This window comes from Mirounga angustirostris, unplaced genomic scaffold (genome assembly GCF_029215605.1).
Source record: "Mirounga angustirostris isolate CCGP_5_RB_7025 unplaced genomic scaffold, mMirAng1.0.hap1 SCAF_4, whole genome shotgun sequence".
Taxonomy (NCBI): domain Eukaryota; kingdom Metazoa; phylum Chordata; class Mammalia; order Carnivora; family Phocidae; genus Mirounga; species Mirounga angustirostris.
This window is the reverse complement of record NW_026991712.1, coordinates 69,905,530-69,925,694: the sequence shown is the minus strand read 5'-3', so window position 1 is coordinate 69,925,694 and position 20,165 is coordinate 69,905,530. Positions and strand designations below refer to the sequence as shown.

The window sequence follows — 20,165 nt, the reverse complement described above, 5'->3', positions numbered from 1 at the left end:
GCTGATCTTCCCAAGCTGTACCCAATTACGCCATTGTCCTCTGAAGCAAGTGCCCTATGATACACGCTCCGCAGGCACCCCATTATGATGCCTTCTACTGTATCACTGAGGCCTAGACGTGGGCCTCACTTTCATGCATCGGGCTCTCTCCCTCTGGCCCTTGGCTCTGCTTTTCTCGGGCCTGACTTCCCTTTGGGGCTTTCTCCATATAGTGGGCTCCTGGGGATGTAAGCTTCGCAACTGCAGCACAGAGAACTTCTCTTTGCCAGGAGTGACTGTAACAGTTCTGGAAGCCCGTTCCTGCGGCTGCCTCTGGGTTGAGCTGGTTTGGTTCTCAGACCCACGCTGGCCCCCGGCTCCGCAGCCCGGGATATGCGATGCTGTGATTGGCCAGTCCTGGGCTGGCGCGGAGGCGGAGCCAGGTTCAGGCCACGCCCTACACAAGCAGAGCCCTGAATGCCGGGAGCAGAGGTGCTCCAAGGACAGCCCCGGCGCAGCAAGGGCCCTGGGTACTCGCAGACAAACACAACCCAGGCAGCTCCCAGACCCTCTTCGTCCCCTTTTCTCCTGTCCCCGCCGGCTATGCTTTCTCTCCTCCGCCTTCCCTCCACCTCCAGACTATTAACTCACGGCTTTTCCTGCCTCCCAACTTCCATGCCTCTGTGCCTTCTGTTTGTTTTCTTCTCTGGGCCTCTTTCCATCTCTGCTTACCGCACTGTTGTTTCTTTTTCACGCTGCAGTTGCCTCAGAGGTCTCTGACTGGGTTTGTTCGCGTCTAGTGCAGAGCGTCCATGTTGAGACGTGCGCTCTTGTCAGGCCACCTCATAGCCACTAACCAGCCCTGCAGACGGTTTCCTTCCGGTTAGACCCCTTCCCCTGGGAGGATCGGCCCAGGTAACAGAACCACGTGCTGTGGTATAAGGCAAGGGGCCTACAGAGAAGGTACAGTTTGGGGCTTTTTTGCTCAGAGAGCACAACCATCCGAGCTTCTTGGCCCAAAGAATGTATACAGTGTTTCTCCTAAAGGACCAGCCTCCATTATTTCTGGTATATGCTATAGACACCGAAACCCACACTTGCTGAAAGAAAGATCTTTGTGGAATAGGGACAATTTTTTTTTTAAAGATTTTATTTATTTATTCATAAGAGACAGAGGGAGAGAGGCAGAGGGAGAAGCAGGCTCCCCGCCGAGCAGGGAGCCCGATGTGGGACTCGATCCCAGGACTCTGGGATCATGACCTGAGCCGAAGGCAGATGCTTAACCATCTGAGCCACCCAGGCACCCAATTTTTTTTTTTTTTAAGATTTTATTTATTTACTTGAGAGGGAGAGCAAGCAAGAGAGAGAGCATGAGCAGGGCAGAGGGAGAGGGAGAAGCAGGCTCCCCACTGAACAGGGAGCGGGATGTGGGACTCCATCACAGGACCCCGGGATCATGATCTCAACCGAAGGCAGATGCTCAACCGATTGAGCCACCCCAGGACAATTTTTTTTTTAAACTCCAGGTGGGACCACTGTTGGGTGTATGACAGATGGAAAGTCTAGAAACGTATAATCTCAATGACGCAAGGAAAAGGGGTTTGATAAGAAAAGGTGAAAGGGGTTGAGAAAGGCTAAGCGGTGACCACAAGAAGTTTTTTAAAAACTAAAGGTTAAAGAAGATATTGCTCAGCTATTCCACAGGTACGGGGAGCCTAGAGCATGCAGACTGGTTTCAATAGTGGCAAGAAACAACCTTATTAAACCACAGATTGCAGTACTGAGAGAAGCTTCTAAAGGCTTCTCAGAGTGTGTTCTTAGATGAGGTGATGGAGTAAATGCCTAACTCCTGCCAGGTAGTCAGGGGGATTACAATTTAGAGTTTTATAATTTGAATTCTAAAATATAATAAAAACGGGAAGCCCAACACTTTTTTGATTTCATTTTAACAAAAGAGCCTTCATTTTATCTACCATTCTGTCTCCCTCCCAACTGCCCAGTGATTACTTGTGGGTCAGAATGAGGGTGAAGCAAGTGCAAAATTTAAGGAGGCCCTTCCTCTCAGGTGCCACCCCTGCACTGGCCTGCTAGCTGGACAGTGAGTGCCTCCTTAAATTTTGTGCCCGGGGCTCCTGCCTGTCTCACCTGCAGCCTGGTTCTCTTCCAGGAAGTATGGTGGTTTCTTTTTCCTAAAAGCAAAACACTGGGCAGTTTCCATAAGAGCAATCACTTAATCCTGCTCCTTCTGACCTGGGTTAGAGGACTTAAACTAAAAATGAAGAATTTTGTTTGCAAGTGTGAGACAGAGAAGGTAAACATACAGATTTTTCTAAATGTAAAACAACAACAACAACAAACACAACAACTTGGTTTTATGTTAGCTTACTTTTTTTTTTTTTAAATCCCTGTGGCCTATCAAAACACATCCTCTCCTGGCCTGGCTGGATTTGTCCCCAGGGCTGCCAGGTGGCCACTTCAGCCCTGAGCATTTTCATATTGGCAATCTGTTTCCCAGTCCAGATGCTTCTCCTAGACAGCTCATGTTCACCTGTCTTATTGATAATTGGCTGCAATCTTTTCAATTTTCCCCTCTAATAGGCTTGCAGAGTTATGTTACTTATCACTTGATGAGCTCAATTCTTCTAGATTTTTACATTACTCCTCTAATGCCTTCAGGTAAATTGCAGGATCACCTGAGTAACTCGATGCTGATGAGAAAAGCTTTGAGGCAAACACAACGTGGATGGGGCCAGGATGTTCTCTGAAAACCTGGCTTAATTGTCTCCAGGCTGCTTGTCATGACCACATCATGTGTGGCTTTCCTCCACAGTGAAAAATATCCTGAGAACAAGTATTCTCCCCAGGACACAGAGGGATCCCTCATTTCTCACTGAGTGCCACTGTGTTCATTCATTCTTCCACTTCCTAAGAGGCCTTACTTTCTGAGGATACCTTGTAATAGTCAACCTGAAATTTCCTTTAATTCCTGTGGAAAATATTCTGGGCTTCTTGCCCCACTAGAAATAGTTATAGCCATTCAAGAAGAGCCTTCTTCAAACATTTATTCCTGGAGGGAAGATCCCTAGAAACTCTGATGCTGGTGTCTATTTTCTTATTCTTTCTTTCTTGAGAGAGAGAGAGAGAGTGCACACAGGGGCACGTGAGCAGGGAGGGGGCAGAGGGCGAGGGAGAGAGAGAATCCCAAGCAGGGCTCCATGCTCAGCATGGAGCCTGACTTGGGGCTCTATCCCATGGCCCTGAGCACCCTGAGATCATGACCTGAACTGAAATCAAGAGTCGGACACTTAACCAACTGAGCCACCCAGGTGCCCTGGGTATCTATTTTCAGGACTATATTGAAAGCTAATAGCTTTTTGATTAATAGTTACGAATCATGTAAAAAAAAAAAAATTGGATGTTGGTCTTCCCTCTCATGGGCTCACAATGCTTTATTTCTGTTAGAGAGAAGTGAAGCTGGACATGTCCTTGAGGGGGCTAGCTGGCCAGACAGGCTGGTTTCCCAAGGGGCACTACCAAGCTGAGTCCCCAGTCTGGTCCTGGGCTTCTCAGGGTAAGAAATGATTAGTTAGGGCAGCTGGAAATGTTTGACTTAGAACCCTCTTGCTTAATCAAAACCTACAAGAAACTGGGGCACCTGGGTGGCTCAGTCAGTTGAGCATCTGCCTTCAGCTCAGGTCATGATCCCAGGGTCCTGGGATTGAGCCCCAAATCGGGCTCCCTGCTCAGCAGAGAGCCTGTTTCTCCCTCTCTCTCTGCCTGTCACTCCCCCTGCTTGTGCTCTCTCTCTCAAATAAATAAATAAAATCTTAAAAAAAAAACCTACAAGAAACTGACATGTTAACCATAAGTCCAGTTAATTCATATTTAATGCAAGATGTATCAGCCAAATGGTCAAGAATCCCTACAAGACTGGTGGCTGCTGACTTCTGTTCATTAAAACCTCCACCTTCCATCTCTATTTTAGGGAGTTATATTCCAGAGTGCATAATAACGTTACTCACGGTTATTCATTGGCGGTTCCATTCTCCTCCCCTTACCCCCAACAACACTGGGGAGAAAGTGCGATTTCTGGATCAACTCCCTTCTTAGAAGTTCCCAAACTGATCATTTCAGCTCTGTAAGACCTCCTTGAGATTGGTTCACTTCATTCACTCACTATGGTCCACCCAAATTCCCATTTGGTGACCTGAGAATGTACGTTTACCACTGTGGGATTGGGGTTCTTAAATTTCTGTAAGCTGTGCATTAACTGACTGTCCCTTAGAGTTACTATTTCTACAGACAGCTGATCTCATCGGTCCGCTAAGTTGTGCCTTCCTGAAGGGGACCTGATGCCTCTGCGTAGAGATCATTTTTACAACAACCACACACAAGAGAAGAAATGACGGATGTACCTGAAACCGGGGCAAACTGAAGGTTCACTTTTCTTACTCTGTTGAACTTCAACCTCATTTAAGTAGAACAGCAAATAAAAGTTACAAAGAAGTCAAGATTCAAAAACTCTACCCCCCACACCCCGCTTCCCCCCCCCACTTCAACTTATGAAAGACTAAGTGAACCAGTGGAAATACAATTGTGTACTAAAAAACATCAAAAGCGCATAAAATCTTTTTTGCCTCTGTTTTCACAATCAAGTTTGGATGTTACAAAGTTCTCAAAATCTCAATTGGGTCTGCATATTTATATTCAAAAAGCCATCGGATAGGTAGGTAGATGTCTCATTTATGCTCTAAGTGACATGGTGAGGATGCGTATCAATGCCGGTCAGTGTGGGTAGGTTTTATTGTTAAAACCCTCACAACAGGCAGGGATGATTGATTACAAGACTGAGGCTACGTCGTTTCTCTGCAGCCCACCTTCTCGTCCCCTCCCCTGGTAAGTAGAAGTAGGCTTTCTTCCACCAGCATGAAGACTCAAGATTAAAAAAAGTAGCATTGGTTAGTCAGAATGTTCTCCTCACTGGAAAACCACCATTGGAGGGGCCAGGAAATGACAATTTTCAGCCCCCTGTGGTCATGAATTATAGACCATACACAGTGTCATGTGAAACCAGGGAAACTCATATATTTCAGGAAAATCTCCCCCTCCCCCTGGGGTTGTTGTGTTTTGTTATGTGTGAATCGAATTCCTGTATTTTCTTACACAGCATCTATGGTTCCCACCGGAAGGAAACAGAAAACTTCAATTCTCTGAAGGGAAGCTACTCCATCCGCACCATACACAGAGCCTTTACTGGAAACCCTGTTGCATTTCCTCGGTAGGACATCGGGTTTATCTAAGCTGTGAAAGCAACACAAAGATAAGACCGATGACGTTTTTCTTGTTACGAAAAAGCTGTCTGCTTACTGTCTGGAAACAGTGAATCCTTGATTTGGAAGGGACTCCAGCAATTTAAGGTTGAAAACGGGGCCTCTTCACTTATTTGTATTTCACCCTTCCCTTGGGGGAGGGCTGCTTATGAGTTATTTAGAAGTCCTAGAAGAAGAGGTCACGGGGTTTGTGGCTACATTTGACTCCTATAATTGTGCAATAAAACCACATTCTGCTGATATCCTTAGGTAAGAGCAGAAATGCCTGGATGGAATGCCCATCAGCATTTGTACTCTTTGAAGAAACATAGTTTAAAATGCTCAAATACTTTGGAAACTTTAAAAAAAATCAGAAATATTCTGAAGTCACCAAACACTTTAATGTTTAACCCGTGTGGCTAGAATAAATGTGCAAGATGATATATTAATCTCTGGTGTATTTGGAAACATTACCCTTCTGTAAATTTAAATTGTTCACAAGATAAGTTCATTTGCTAAAAAAAAAAAAAGATTGATTGATTGATTTGAGAGAGAGAAAGCATGTGCAAAGTGGGGGGGGGCAAGGGAGAGGGAGAGAGAGTCTCAAGCAGACTCCGCGCTGACTATGGGGCCCGATCCCACGACCCTGAGATCACAACCTGAGCAGAAACCAACAGTTGGTCACTTAACCGACTGCACCACCCAGGTGCCCCAAGATAAGTTCATTTTCTATAGAATTCCATTTGATTTTAACCTTTCTTCACGATCATGTGTGTTTGTCAGTTTGCCCTTGGATTCAGTCAAAGCTAGTGATCTGAAATAGTTATTGCCCCATTCCAGATCCTTTTGGGAAGTTAACACCCTGGCACCTCAGTTTCTTCATTTATAAAGTGAGAATAAGAACAGTGTCTACCTCTCTGAGTGCTCTTCTATTTATTAACAAATACTGTGTGTGTCAGGAGCGCTAGACATCAAGGACACATTGGAGAGCAATGCCGAATGTGTGTCCCTGTCCTGCTGGCTCTTACGGCTCAGGGAAGGAAATGAACAAGTAAGCAAACAGAAAAAGAAGTAATTTTCCATGATTTTAAGTGCTATGCAGGAAAATAGAGTGCTAGGGTGGTTTGATTTGTTTGAAGGAAGGTCTCCATGATATGGAGACATTGTGAAAAAAATATTAGCCAGGCAAAGGCTGGATATTCCAGGCAGAGGGAGAAACATGTGCAAAGGCCCTAAGGTGAGAATGTCTTTGATCTTGACTGGACAGGCCTGACTGATGGATGGAAGACAGTGATGTGGGTTACTGGAGTAAATAGACAGTAGGCAGGTCCAGGCGTTGGCTTGTCGGCCAAAGGAAAGCAGGTGGAGTTTTCCTGAGCACTTGGGAAGCCACTGGAAGACTTTAACCAAGGCCAGGACTTGACCTTGTTTACATTTACTATTTATTTTTTTTAAGTAGGCTCCATGCCCAACGTGGGGCCTGAACTCACGATCCTGAGATCCAAAGTTGCATGCTCTACTGACTGAGCCAGCCAGGCGCCCCTTTTCTTTATTAAATTAAAAAAGCCTTTTTTTAAAAAACCTCATTCACATCTTATTTTTGTTTTTTAAAAAAGATTGAGAGAGAGAGCACAAGCAGGGGTAGTGGCAGAGGGAGAGGGAGAAGCAGGCTTCCTGCTGAGCAGGGACACTGACTGACCTGTGGCTCCAGGGCCCAGACGGGGGGGGGGGGGGGGGGGGGGGGCCTTGACTCAGCGCTGTACCAGTGATCTGAGCTGAAGGCAGACGCTTAACTGACTGAGCCACCCAGGCGCCCCTAACCTTGTTTACATTTTAAAAAGAGCTCTCTGGCTACAGTGTGGAGAGGAGACTGGGGACGAAGGAATGGAAGCCAGGGCTTTCTTTGTAAGGATTAAGTGACCTGATGAACATTTAGCATTTGGTGCAATATTTGACATATAATAATAGCCTAGTTCATGTTAGCAACTGTTACTAATAATTATTGTCAATATTAATAACAATAATGCTTCAGTTTGGCATCATCATCTGATGGTATAAATTCAACATGTATACTTGAAATTAAATGTCCACATTGATTTCATTCACTACAATGTCATAAAAAAAAATTAGGTCAGCAGTTGGGAAGTGAGTTTATTGGCCTCTCTGAGACTCGTAAAGCCAATTTTGATTCTTCAACTGTTTACCTTATTATTGTCCATATAGTTAGCTGCGTGTGTTGAGTGCAAACTTTTTAATGAACAAATTTATGAATGTTTTTCATTAGTTAAATTACCCACCTATAAAAGAAGGCACTTAAAAAAAAAAAAACCTTGTTTTCCGGAAACAAAATACCTTGTTTTCTGGAAACCATAACATTTACTCCTGTGAGATTTACTTCTGACCCTGACGATGATATGGGTAGAGAGCGGTATGTATGTTTGGGAAACTAGCATTTATGTACTAAAACTCAAGCTTTGCGGAAGGGTCTCTATTGGCCACAAGTAACCAGAATGTACGTGTTCCATTTTCCTTGCCCTCTGTCAGTCTTTTAGCACCTATAGGCAGAAGGCGAGAGCCACAAAATGCTGAGTAACTTTGTGCCCTCTCCTGGACCCTCTCTGAGCCTCAGTTTACTCATCTGTCAAATGGCTGTAAATAACCATGACCTCCTTTTAAGGCTGTGAAGATTGAAGGAAAGAAGTCATTCAAGTGTTTCCATGGTGTCTGACACATAAAAGAGCTCAATCATTGTTCACTGTTGCGCTTATTATTATTATTATTTGAAGACCAAAGTCCCTGCTCTCCTTTATTGGACCCATTTAATTCCAGATAAAAAGGATGAGTTCTGGATTCCACAGAGGATTGCTTGGGATATCAGAAAATGTTAGTGATGACCTCTGACATTTTATCTCTGACCCTAATTTGACCCTGGAGCCAGGATGAGACCTGGAAAAGAAAGAAGCCCGCAGCTCTGGCTCGGGCAGCCCTCCCAGACCTCCCGCCCGCGCAGCTCTGTGAGAGGCAGCCCTCCGAACCCTGGCAGTTTGATAAGCCAGGGGGTCTGGGGTTTCAATTCCCTCTGTCCTCTGCTTTTCTAACTGGCAGTAATTATCTTGGTAATGCTCCCATGCTAAATAATGATACTGCTAATGCGCGCTGCATTTTCGCGCACAGGTGCCTCATGTTACCTGGCGGGGCACACTCAGGGCTCTCACACTCAGGGCCCTCGCCAGGCCCAGCCCCTGCCCACCCTGACAACACAAAGGCAGCCCAGCCTCCTACAGATCCACCCTGCCCTTCCCCCGCCGCCAGGAGGCCCTTCTCCCTCCCTCCGGGCGCTCTGTCCCCTGCTCCGCCTCCCTGGCCCCTTCCCTTCACTGCCCTCCCTCCCACCGCTGGTTTCTTCCTGCAGAAGAAATCCAGGAAACCACCACTCACATTTCCTCTGCCCACAGTTTCTCCAGGGCCTGACTCACACACAATTCAGCTTGATTTGGAGTTCCCTTGTCTCTGCCCCATGAGAAACCCCAGCTCTCCCATTCATTTCTGGGAGTGCGGGCTTGCCAGAGAAGGTGGCTTGTTTCTGCGTCTCATAATTGACCTTTCATCATTAAATAAGGGGGGGGGGGCATACTGAAAACAAATTACCAAAAAACAAATATGAGGCTGTTGGCTTTGGCTTTACACGCGCGCGCGCGCGCGCGCACACACACACACACACACAGACCCTTACACGTTCGTCAGTAGGCAGCCTTCAGCAGACAACATCTGCAGGATGAGCCGGTTTTCGGTGACTTTAATCTGGTAATTCATTGTTTCTGTGGTGCGGTTACAGTAGCTAAAAGGGCAGAACAGCAGGCCAATTTGGCACACAAACATATTTAAATGTGAACCGAGGGGTTTGCCCACCTTATGATGAGCGGTTGACTCGCTGCCAAAAAACAAAACAAAAACAAAACAATGGGTGGGGTTGCTGAGGGTGGGGGTGGGGGGGACAAGAGTTGCAGTTTCTAAACAGGGCGGAGGCTCCTTTAATCTCGACAGCATGAATAATACCAGGGGGTCACCGCACATCTGCTCGGGAGGAAAGACAAAGGGCAAGGTGGGGCTGCAGTGGCCTGCGGGCCGAGCTGGGCGCAGGGCGCGGCGCGGGGGCCGAGGCTTTGCGCGCTCGCCGCAGCCCCCGCCGCGGCGTTTAACGTTGACTTCTCCCTCCTCGCGTCTGGCACGGGAGGCAAGCCAGTCCAGACGGGCGTCCTGAGTGTGACGACTCCCCTCCCGCCCCCGCGCTCTCGCGCAGATGTCGCACGCTGCTCTGGGGGGCCCCCAGCCACGCCGCCCGCGAAGGCGCACCCCGAGCCGTCCACGCGCGCCCCTGGTGTCCCCTGCCTCGGCCCCGCTCGGACCGCGGAGCCCGGCACTGGGTGCTCCCGCGGGGGGGGGGGGGAGTAGGGGCGGAGACGGGAACAATGGCGAGCCTGTGCTCGGCCTGCCAGGGGAAGGGGGGGGTGGGTCCCGGTCCCCGCAGCTGGCGCGTCCCGCAGCGCGGAGCTCCGAGCTGTCCCCGGGGTCCCAGACCAGGCCGCCCCGGGGGGTGGGATGGGGGGAACGCTGGGACCCGGCCGGGCAGGGGGAGCAACGCAGGCCCCGGCGACCCGCGCTCGCGGACCACAGTGTCGCCCGCCGCCGGGCAAGTCCAGGGAGACGGATCACGCCGTGACAGGCCAGAGGCGGCTCGAGGGATCCATAATTTATGATGTTGTTCTTACCAGTCCGGTTTGGGATTTCACAAGCGTTGCCCGTTTCCCTCCCATTTGTTGCTCCCGCCCGTCCTTTTGGTGAAAACCTCGTCTTCCCCAACCCCAGACGGTAGCACTTGCCCTATTGAATTAATGTGATAAGAAAAAAAGGGTGGGTTTCTACTTGAGGGCTTGCTGGGGCGGGCGGGGGGGGGGGGTGGCTGAAAGGAACACAGGTAAGGGGGCGGGGCTGAGACGTTGCTTAGCACGCGGTGTACCTTCCACTAACTTTGCCTTGACTCTTAGGAAAAAATAACCTTATTTCCAGACAGTTGGGGTGGGGGCTTTGTGGTGAGAGGTAGTGAGAACAGATCTTCCCCTGCGACTAAGAGCAATCGTTTCCCTCATTTATAAATAAACTTCTTCCTCCTAAGTGGTATTTTTTAGCACAGCAGGCCTGCAAAAATTATGATTTGGGTGGCCGGAAGGGAAGGGGTTAACGCTCTTCCTTTGCTGGCCTGAGGCCGCTGATCCCTGCCTGGGTGCTCCTAACTTAGGACACGTCGTCAAGGGACGCTTAGCAAAGATGCTCTTGTCCCCATATTCCTTACATTGCTATACCGCTTGGGGAAAGATGTATGGATTTGATTAAGTTTTAGTGCAATGCATGAATCCATGATAGACACAACCAAGGACCCCAGACTAAGTTGGAGGAAGTTTTCTTTCTTGTTACCTTCTCCTTTTCTGTTTCTGTTTTTTGTTTTTTCTTGGAAACAAATTTATTCCAGGCCCCTTCTTTTTCTCTTCTGCACTCAGAATTGCTAAATGGAATTCAGAGTAGAGAGCAACTGTTGCAATTGCTTGCTGAGACTGGAGCGGGTAAAGACTTGAATAAGCAAAGGTTGGAGCTGGTCAGATCCGTTCTGATTGCTGCAAATGCCCAGGGGCTCCAAGTGGAGGGCGGCTCCCATTCCACTTGGGCTGACGAGGGAGCAGGCCTGGGAAGATCTACAAGCTCCCAGAGCCAGCAGCCCCTGCAGATGGCTGGGTCATTTTGTGGTTTACGAATGATCAAGTCAGGTTGAAGCCACGGTCTCTGTGGTTACAGGCAACCGTGATTAGTCACACAGTTAGTGACCCAGTTAGGGCACACCCTCTTTTAAAAGGACATTATTCAACATCTTGCTAGCTTGATTTCAGAAACGTTCCATGGATACAGGGAAGATGAATACTGCAAGGAATGGCGCATTGAAAACCTAGGCTATGTGTTCACATCTGCCAGGAGTTGGGTTTTTCAAAAAGGAGCAAATCTGGGGTGGGACTTTTGAGGCTAGGATTTCACTGAACTTTGAGAAGAGATTGCTTTTCAAGTTCAGGTATGGCCTTTTTTCTGAAAGGAGTCCGGGAAAGATAGAAAAGAGAGTTACCTCGTGAGCTTTGACTTGGCTTGTATACTCACGGCCATATGTAAAATGAAAGTGGGGAGGCAGGAAGAAGAACCCTACATATGAAGTCTTGTGTGGCTTTTTATTTTTTAAAAATAGCATTTCTTTTTACCACAATGGCATAGGAACTTGTAAACATGAGTCCCCAGCAAGAGTAAACAAATTCGCTTCTTTTATCTGAAAAACAAGTAGAGTAAGTCTCTCTCTCTCTCTTTTTTATAAAGAGAAAATGCAAAACAAAAATGTCCCCTCCTCTTAAAGGCTTCTTTGCTGGTGAGTGTTTGTCCAGGAACAAATAGTCTTTTATTCGAATGGTCTCCAAAAGTTCATAAGCAAAAAAAAGTGTCCAACGTCGGGTTCCCGACAATACGGTCTCTAGCTGCATAGTGAAGCTTTTCTGTCCTGAATTTGTGATCTGCTATCAGAGCCCTTTAATTTCTGTGAACAGAAGCCTCTTTGGGAGAAGAAAGCTTGGGGGTGGGGAGTGACATTGGAATCAGTCTTTTTTTCCCCCCTTTGGCTGTTTTCTTCCAGTCAGCAAGTAGTGCTTGAATTCTTCTGATCTTTCCCAGCATCTTATTGAGGTGAGGAGCAGGGAAGGGTTAAGCTAGGCCACAGGCAGCTTTCCCTGCTGGCCTATTTTACTGGGTGGGGGGTGGGGGGGGTTGGAGCTGCTGGCCAGGCAACACCTAGGAACTGTTCATAAAAAGGAGACGCCCTACTCCTGATGCCCTTTATCTCCTTTGGAGATTTTCCTTTTACAGCGTGTTTTATACAATCTTCAGTGATGACCGTCTTTTTAAAGTCATAGGTTCCCTGAAACCATTGGGGGTTGATGCGTATTCCCAACATTCCCAGTGTAGTATCTGGCAGGATGAAAGGAAAGAGGCAAACCATTAGGGAGAAAACAGACGATCGTTTTGGGGGATGTGCAGAAATAATGATTTGTAACTAAATTTTAATTGCTTATAATAAAATCATTTTAAATATTTGGTCACCTCCACTTTTTTTTTTTCAAGATTTAGTTATTTGAGAGAGAGAGAGAGAGAGCGGTGGGGAGGGGCAGAGGGAGACAGAGTCTCAAGCAGGTTCCCAGCTGAGCGTGGAGCCCGACATGGGGCTCGATCCCATGACCCTAAGATCACGACCTGAGCCAAAACCAAGAGTCAGATGCTGACTGCACCATCTAGGCACCCCTCAAATGGATTCCATTTGACACACATTTACTGAGAAGCCTCAGTAAAAGCCAGGTCCTTTGCTTGGTGAGGAGGACACAAGAGGAAGCAAGACACTCCAAAGCCATGCTTTCATGGAGCTTATATTTGAGTGGGGCGTGGTGGGTAGAGCTCATAGCTTTAAAATAACTTTTGGATAAGGATAAGTGCTTTAAAAATAATAAAACAGGACAGAGAGAGCGCCTCTCTGAGGAGTTGACATGTGAGTTGAGATCTAGGAACAAAAGGAAGACAGCCGAGAGAGACTCATGAAGGCCTGAGGCTGGGATGGGTTGCTTCAGCCAAAGAAATAGGGTGGAGAGGAGGCCTGGGGTTCCTTCACCTGCACATTCTTCCATGCTTGTCAGAGTTGGCAATTTGCACAACTCCAGGAGGTGCTGTCCTCACTTCCAGCCTGCCTGCAGCGAGCGTCTGCCCTGACTCACTTCCACATGCAAAGCAGCAAAGCAGCAAAGCAGCTGAGAGGTCCGTTGCTGTCCCCTTTATCTGCGAGGCTTCTTTGCCTAGACTTAAAAGCCAGCCATATTGACTGAATGCAAGCGGGGACACAGCTATTGTGGAGCATAAACTCGTGTCCAAGGTAGGGGAGGGGAAGGTGTAGCCGCGTGCGTCCTGTTGAGTTGGCCAACTGGTGAGGACAGGCTTGGGTGACGTAGCTTTGAGGTGAGAGATCCCATGACGTGTCTAGCGAGACCGACATTTCCCCTCAGGGGAGGTTTGTGCCCACCAGAAGCAGTCCCCTGAGGCCTGGAGTGGCCCTCCTTTCTCCCACGGGCCCAATATCCAGCCCCCTAGATCTGCTTCAAGTTTGAGGAGGCCTAGGACGTCCCTTGTTAGGTCTCTCTGATCTGTCCCAGCATCCAGGGCAAGCACTGGCAGATTGGGTCCTTTGGTTCCCTACCCCATCTTTGCTGGTGTTCCCCACCGCCCCCAGCACTACCCCCGGTGGTGTCTGGATGTTGATTGGTCTGCCCTACATCCCACTCCTCTCAGGGCCTCTACCTTCTTCTGGGCTGGCAGGGACTTTTGCCACAAGGCCTCTAGGAAGTGGGTGAGCTGGTCTCCATCTCGGCGCTGCCTGCTCTCGCTGGCTCCTGGGCTCTTGGAAAGCACCCAGAATGGCGACCCTGGGGCTGGGATTCCAGTCAGGCCGGGGAGAAGGCTCTGGAGGAGCCTCCCTTGCTCTTGCCCAGGCAGAAGCAGCAGCTGAAGAGAAGCAGGCCCTTGAATCTCATGGCCCCGGGCTCCTTCCCTCACCAATTTGTCTCCCTGTCCTTGACTCACTGAGTCAGAGGAGCATTTAGGCTTTGATCTTTTTCAACCTCCAGCTATTCTCATCCAGAACAGAGACTGGTTTTGTCTTGTCAAGCTACGTAGAGCCACAGAAAACTGATATATCCCCCATTCAATTTTCCTCTTCATCTTCCAAGATTCAGCTATGGGTTCCAAGACAAGGGGTTTGAATCTTAGCTCTGCCTCTTACTGGCCATATGGCCTTGATAAGTTGTACCATTTCATAGAGCCTCAGATAGCTCATTTGTAAAATAAGCCCCCATCTCATGGAGTTGCCACAAGAATTAAATGGGATCACTGATGAAGAGTTCCTTGAAACATGCCTAACCGACGATAAGATCTCAGATAATACAATCAGCATTGAATATTGCAAACTGACTCCCTACTGTCTCCTCCCTTGTAACCTTACACTATGTTCTGGATGGCCACACATCTTGGCTTTCTCCGTCTCCTTGAGATTCTTCCCCCTGTCTCCCCGGATCTTCTTGATTGAATGGGGGAGCTCTTGTTGGCCCTGTATTTGGCTCATGTTGTAGAATCTCCCTCGTCCATCCTGCAAACATCGCCTCCACATAGGTCACCTCCAAATTGTCATCCCTTTCTGCAGCTGACGTCTTATGACTTTCACTTCCTCTTAGATTCCATCACAAACCCAATCTGTCTGAAAAGCAAATTACCATCTTCCTTCGAAATCAGAGACCCTCTCCTAGATTGCAAATGTATGACTCCATTCTCTGAGCCATGCTGGGTCCATCCTCTCCTGAATACCCTTCCTCTCAGCTTCTGCCTCCACCTTCTGACACTTTGGGTCCAAAGCATCTTCATTCACAACATGTCCCTCTTGTAATTATTTCCTTTCCAAGACCATCATACATACACATCTAGTTGCTGAGCACTTTGCACTGTGGTGGTCTAGTCGCTGCTCGACCTGCCCCCCAAGCTCCAAGTTCTCCCCTGTGATGTGTCCTGCAGTGGGCTGCTTGGGCCCCATGGGCAGCCTGTGGGAGAGAGAGAAGGGCCTGGTGTCTTAGCTTGGCCTCAGTGTCCCAGAACTTGGTTTCCCCATCTTAATGAGATGCTCCTGCCCATATGTAGTGGAGATTTCTTGACTTACGTTTGATGTTAGGTGGAAGGACTTCAGGAAAGTCCTCTGAGATTGATTTGCATGAAGACCCAAGAGAGTCCTGGGTAAGGACTCACCATGAGGGCGTGGAGAGTCAAAGTGTGGTCAGATTAACTGGAGTATAAGCTATGGGCCTCATGTAGAAAGGGAGGGGAAATGTCAGGTGTTCTAATAGCGGTAACAGTAAATATTACTACTAATGTTCTCTGGCCCCATTTCCCAACTTCTGTTTCAGGGACTTGTACCAGATCCTAAAAAAGTGCAAGCTGTGACAAAATGAGCAGAAGAGCCGGTTCACGAAAATGTCCACGTGTTGTCCTGAGCGTGAGCACCGCTTTGAGGCGTTCATACATTCATTCCTCCACTGCTTCCCAAGCATGTACTGTGGGCTCCACACTGGGAATATGCCTGCCTGGAGTTCATGGTCAAGCAGGGGAGGCAGATAATACAAACAGGCAATGACCTTGAATGTCAGTATGTGCTACAGGTAGTCAGATACAGAAGGTCACAGGACCATATCTTAGGGATGCTTCACCTTAAGCTTACAGAATCAGAGGAGGCCTTGTGGAGGCCACGGAATCTAAGCTAAGACACAGGAGGAGAGTAGGAGTCAGTGGGGAGAGGAAGAGTTCCACGTGGAGGGGAGGAGGGTACACAAAAGTCCTTTGGGCAGAGAAGCGTGACATTTTTGAGGAATGGAAAGGGTTTTGGCTTGGACAGAGCATGGCCAGGATGCCGAGGGACAAGACTGGAGAGGGTACAATGCACAAGGCATTGCAGACGGTGTACATGAGTTTTTATTTTATCCTAAAAGGCTAAGGGAAGCCAAAAGCCACGGGAGGGGTTTTGATGCTGGTGTGTGTGTGTGTAAGGATCAGGCTTAGCATTGGAATGGAGTTGGAGAGGAGCCAGATTCTGAGGGATCCAGGGGCAGGGCAGAGGAGGGTCAGAGAAATGGGCGGATTTGAGCAGTATCTGGGAGGATTTGTAATAGGTTGGATACAGGAGGCACCAGAGAGGGGAAGGTCAGGGATAGCCCCCAGATTTCTGACTTGAACCGCTGGGAAGGCATTAGTGACCCTGCTGAGTTTGAGAATACTTGGGGAAGTGCGGAAGGGAAGTGGATGAGTTTGCTTTTGTGCATTATAGGTGGGAGGTTCCTGAGAGACTTGCAAGTAGATGTGAGTTTGCCGACACTGCTCATCACTGGGAAAGCCAGAAGAGACTTGAGAAAATCATTCCGATAAGGTGTGTGTTTATTTCTGCTGTAACTTGAGATCTTTTGGTTGTAAGGAAAGAAATTCCCTCAAGCTAACTTAAAACGTGGAATTGTTAGGGTACAGAGAGCTTCATGCGATGTGTTGGTCACAGGGAAGTTCTGAGGATGGGAATAGCTCTTCTGGCCTACACGTGGCAACATGGCCACTTGCCACTTGAACCTTCCCTGATGTTGCATTCCCCTCTGTGTAGACCAGTCTTCTCTGCTAATCCGTGGGGCCTCCAACCTCCATATCTGCCCTCTCTGGAGTGGACTCCTGCTCTCACCTGCCAAAAGTCTTCACAGCTGCATTGAAAAGCTTACTAGGGACTTCACCACAATATCTACATCTCTTTATTCGAATTCTTGAGAAGAGAGTATCTGATTGGCACTTAGAAGTTAGTGGTATAGCGACCGAGTCAGGTGCTCATCCTTGGTCCAAGCAGTGACAGCAATGTGTGTGTCTGTATACGTGTGTGTGTGTGGATGTGTATGGGTGTGTATGTGTGTACATGTGTGCACGTATGTGTGCCCGCTTATGTGTATGCGTTTGTGAGGGTGCACGCACGTGTGTATGTGTATGTTGTGCATGTGTGTGTATGTATATGGGAGGGTGATTCTGGGTAAGGAGAATGGTCAGGATGGCTGTACTGTTGAATACAGAACTTCTGATGAGACACAATGTTGATACATCATTTATCTACCTGTCTAACCGATTAAATGTGCTTCTGTGTGTTCTGTGTAGCAGGAAGAAAGGGCGTGGACACACAAAACTGTCTGAATGTCTCCTTTACCAGGAAGATATTGGGCAGTTTGCAGGTAACTGTCCTCTCAGAGCTTTGGTCCCCAACTCTGTAAAGTCAGTGGCTACTTCTCCAGGAGAGCAAACTGCATGAGGTACCACTGTGAAATGCTCGCTCTCAGTTGACTGTTCCTTTTTTTAAAGATTTTATTTATTTGTTTGAGAGAGAGAGGGAGGGCACCGAGGGAGTATGAGAGGCAGACTCCCTGCTGAGCAGGGAGCCCGACGGGGGGCTTTATCCCAGGACCCCGAGATCATGACCTGAGTCAAAGGCAGACGCCTAACCAACTGAGCCACCCAGGGGCCCCTGGTTGACTGTTTCTTTCCTCCTTTTACTTCTCTGTAATTCTTGTGCAAGTCACTGTTTGCCCAGAAAACAGGAATTGTACTTACGTCACTTTTTAAAAACATTTTTAAAAAGATTTTTATTTACTTATTTGAGAGAGAGAGCAGGAGTGGGGGGTGGGGAGAGGGAGAAGCAGACTCCCCAGTGAGCAGGGAGCCCAACATGGAGCTCGATCCCAGGACCAGAGGATCACGACCCGAGCCGAAGGCAGACGCTCAACTGACTGAACCACCCAGGCACCCCCATGTCACTTTTTTTAATAGTGATTACTGTGCATGAGTATTTTTTTAAAAGATTTTTTTATTTATTCATTTGAGACACAGAGAGAGAGAGAGAGAGAGAGCATGAGCAGGGCGAGAAGGAGAAGCAGGCTCCCTGCTGAGCCAGGAGCCTGATGTGGGGCTCGATCCCAGGACCCTGGGATCATGACCCGAGCCGAAGGCAGATGCTTAACCATCTGAGCCACCCAGGTGCCCCGGTACATGAGTATTAACAAATGTTTTTAGAATGATCATATATCTTCATTCCATTAAATAGTAGTTGTAGCCACTCTATAATGTTTTAGGAAAACTGAGATGAGGAAAAATCATTTGCTCATAATCATGCCATCTAAATAACAACACATAAACTATGATTTATTTCTTATCAGCTTTTTCCTCAGCTTTTTGTGTTTACATAAATAGGATCATAATTTACACACAATAAAATGCAGTGTTTTGAGATGTTTAAACATAAATTATTTGCAGAAGGAAAACGATATACTTTAAAAGCATTTAATTTTCATAAATCTAGAATATCAATTGGCATCTTCCCTTAATTTCCTCTGTTTTGTCCTGAACATCTTGCAGATGGGGCAGTGTTCACTTAGAACCTTATTTAATTCTACCAAATTACAAATATATTCCGGGCAAGAGTTATTGTCCATTCAAATGTACTTTGGTATGTTAGATTTAATGCAGGGCTAATGAGGCCAAGCCACAGGTTTCATTCTCACGTGAGCCAATTAGCCTTACTAACTACTGTAGCCACAGACTTCACCCCAATCTTGGTTTCCCACCTTGCAGATGAATGACAGGGGTCACCAGGGAGAACATGAAGAGTTCAATGCAAATCCATTACCATTACTAGACAGCCAACTCAAAGGCTCCATCTTTGAACCATTAGGTGAAATTGCATGGGGGAGGGATGCTTAATAGGCACAATTAGAATGTGCGTGTTCAGCAATTGTTGGATCCTAGAATGAAAGCTCTAGATCCATCTAGAACAAAACTAGTCCAGATCCGGTTCTTTTCAAGAATGGTACGTGAAAAAAGAATCTCTTTACTTCAGATGAAACGGGGGTCAGCAGCTTCAAACAATGAAGGAAACTGGAGAATTCCATCAGTAGGCTCTCTTCAAATTAATACCACACCGCTGGTCGGGGTTAGCAGATCGGAGAGAAGTGAAGCGTAGCTAGCAAGTGTGCTAAGATTTGAATGGACCTCAGAGAAGATTCTGGAAAGCACTTGTGAGAGGTTGGAGAGATTTGGAAAATCCCCATTAACCTATTTACCTGAGGTTGTCTTAGAGCAGGCACACACCTTTCAAAAATTCTGCTTGAGAAGATGCATCACGCCATGGGGGACATTTCTACCATGACACTGAATGTTTTGTCTCTGAAGGTCTGCGCTGAGCGTTATCAGCCTTAGATCTACCGTGATGCACTTTCTGGCACTGATGAGCCTTCTTTTCAAGATGACTTGCTCACGTACCCACCATTCCTTGCAAGTCCTTGGAGAAGATGTAAGCTATTGACAAATACATGTGTGGGCTCTGATGACGGGTTTGTGCCATATTGACATTATGCCTCGCTCTTTGTGTTTCAGTGCTGAGGCAGGGACCTCAGTTTTCTCTGTGGTGGCTTGTGCATCAACACACACCCACCGTGCCAGTTTAGTCTCACATGAGAGGAGCAAAAGTGCACCCCTGAAGCTTTCAGGCTGCTCTTTGTAGCATCCGGATTTTGTTCTAAGTCCTCTTGGTAAGACCGCGTCGTTCAGGAGCTCATGTTTGAGGCCTAGGTTGAGATGCTATTTGACAGTGTTCCTGCTCCTTACCACATTGGTGGCATTAAATGTTCTTATTGATTTTTTTTCCTGACTGGTCCAACCTGGAACAGGATCAGCTTCATAACTGGGACATCTTGTGGTCTGAAATACGAGATCTGTTTTAACCACTCTTAAACCATCGTTTCTCCCGTGGAACCCAAGATCAGCAATTGCTCAGTTTCTTCTCAGCTTTCCCTCCGGTGACCCTTCTCACTCCTCCTGGTGCCCCCTTTCCCTCCTGCACTTTCTCCCACTGCTTACAAACAAAAACCCGCAAACAATACTCACTGAACTCTGAAATCCTTCCCTGGGCCCCTGAATCAGACAGAACTGAGTCATTCTGGCTGCTGATTGAGTGGAGGATGTGGGGGGGGGGGGGGCGGCGCGGAAAAAGTACCATTGTGTAGGTTAAGGAAAGGGTCAGAGAACCGAAAAGATTCAGCTGCATTAAAGGGCTTCTGTGCTGGATTTTCCTTTTAAGCCATCCAATGGCATAAATTAAGGACCGTAAACTTGAAGGTGTGGCAAATGAACAGAATACTAGTTTTT

The 20,165-nt window shown here is 47.6% G+C and overlaps 1 long non-coding RNA gene across 1 annotated transcript; it reads left to right on the top strand.

The window, feature by feature from the left end:
• Window positions 1-9,012: 9,012 nt before the first annotated feature.
• Window positions 9,013-19,355, top strand: LOC135364110 (uncharacterized). Its single transcript, XR_010410690.1, has 5 exons — window positions 9,013-9,092; window positions 15,359-15,447; window positions 16,273-16,371; window positions 17,127-17,200; window positions 19,191-19,355. It is a non-coding gene; the product is annotated as an uncharacterized LOC135364110 (long non-coding RNA).
• Window positions 19,356-20,165: the final 810 nt, after the last annotated feature.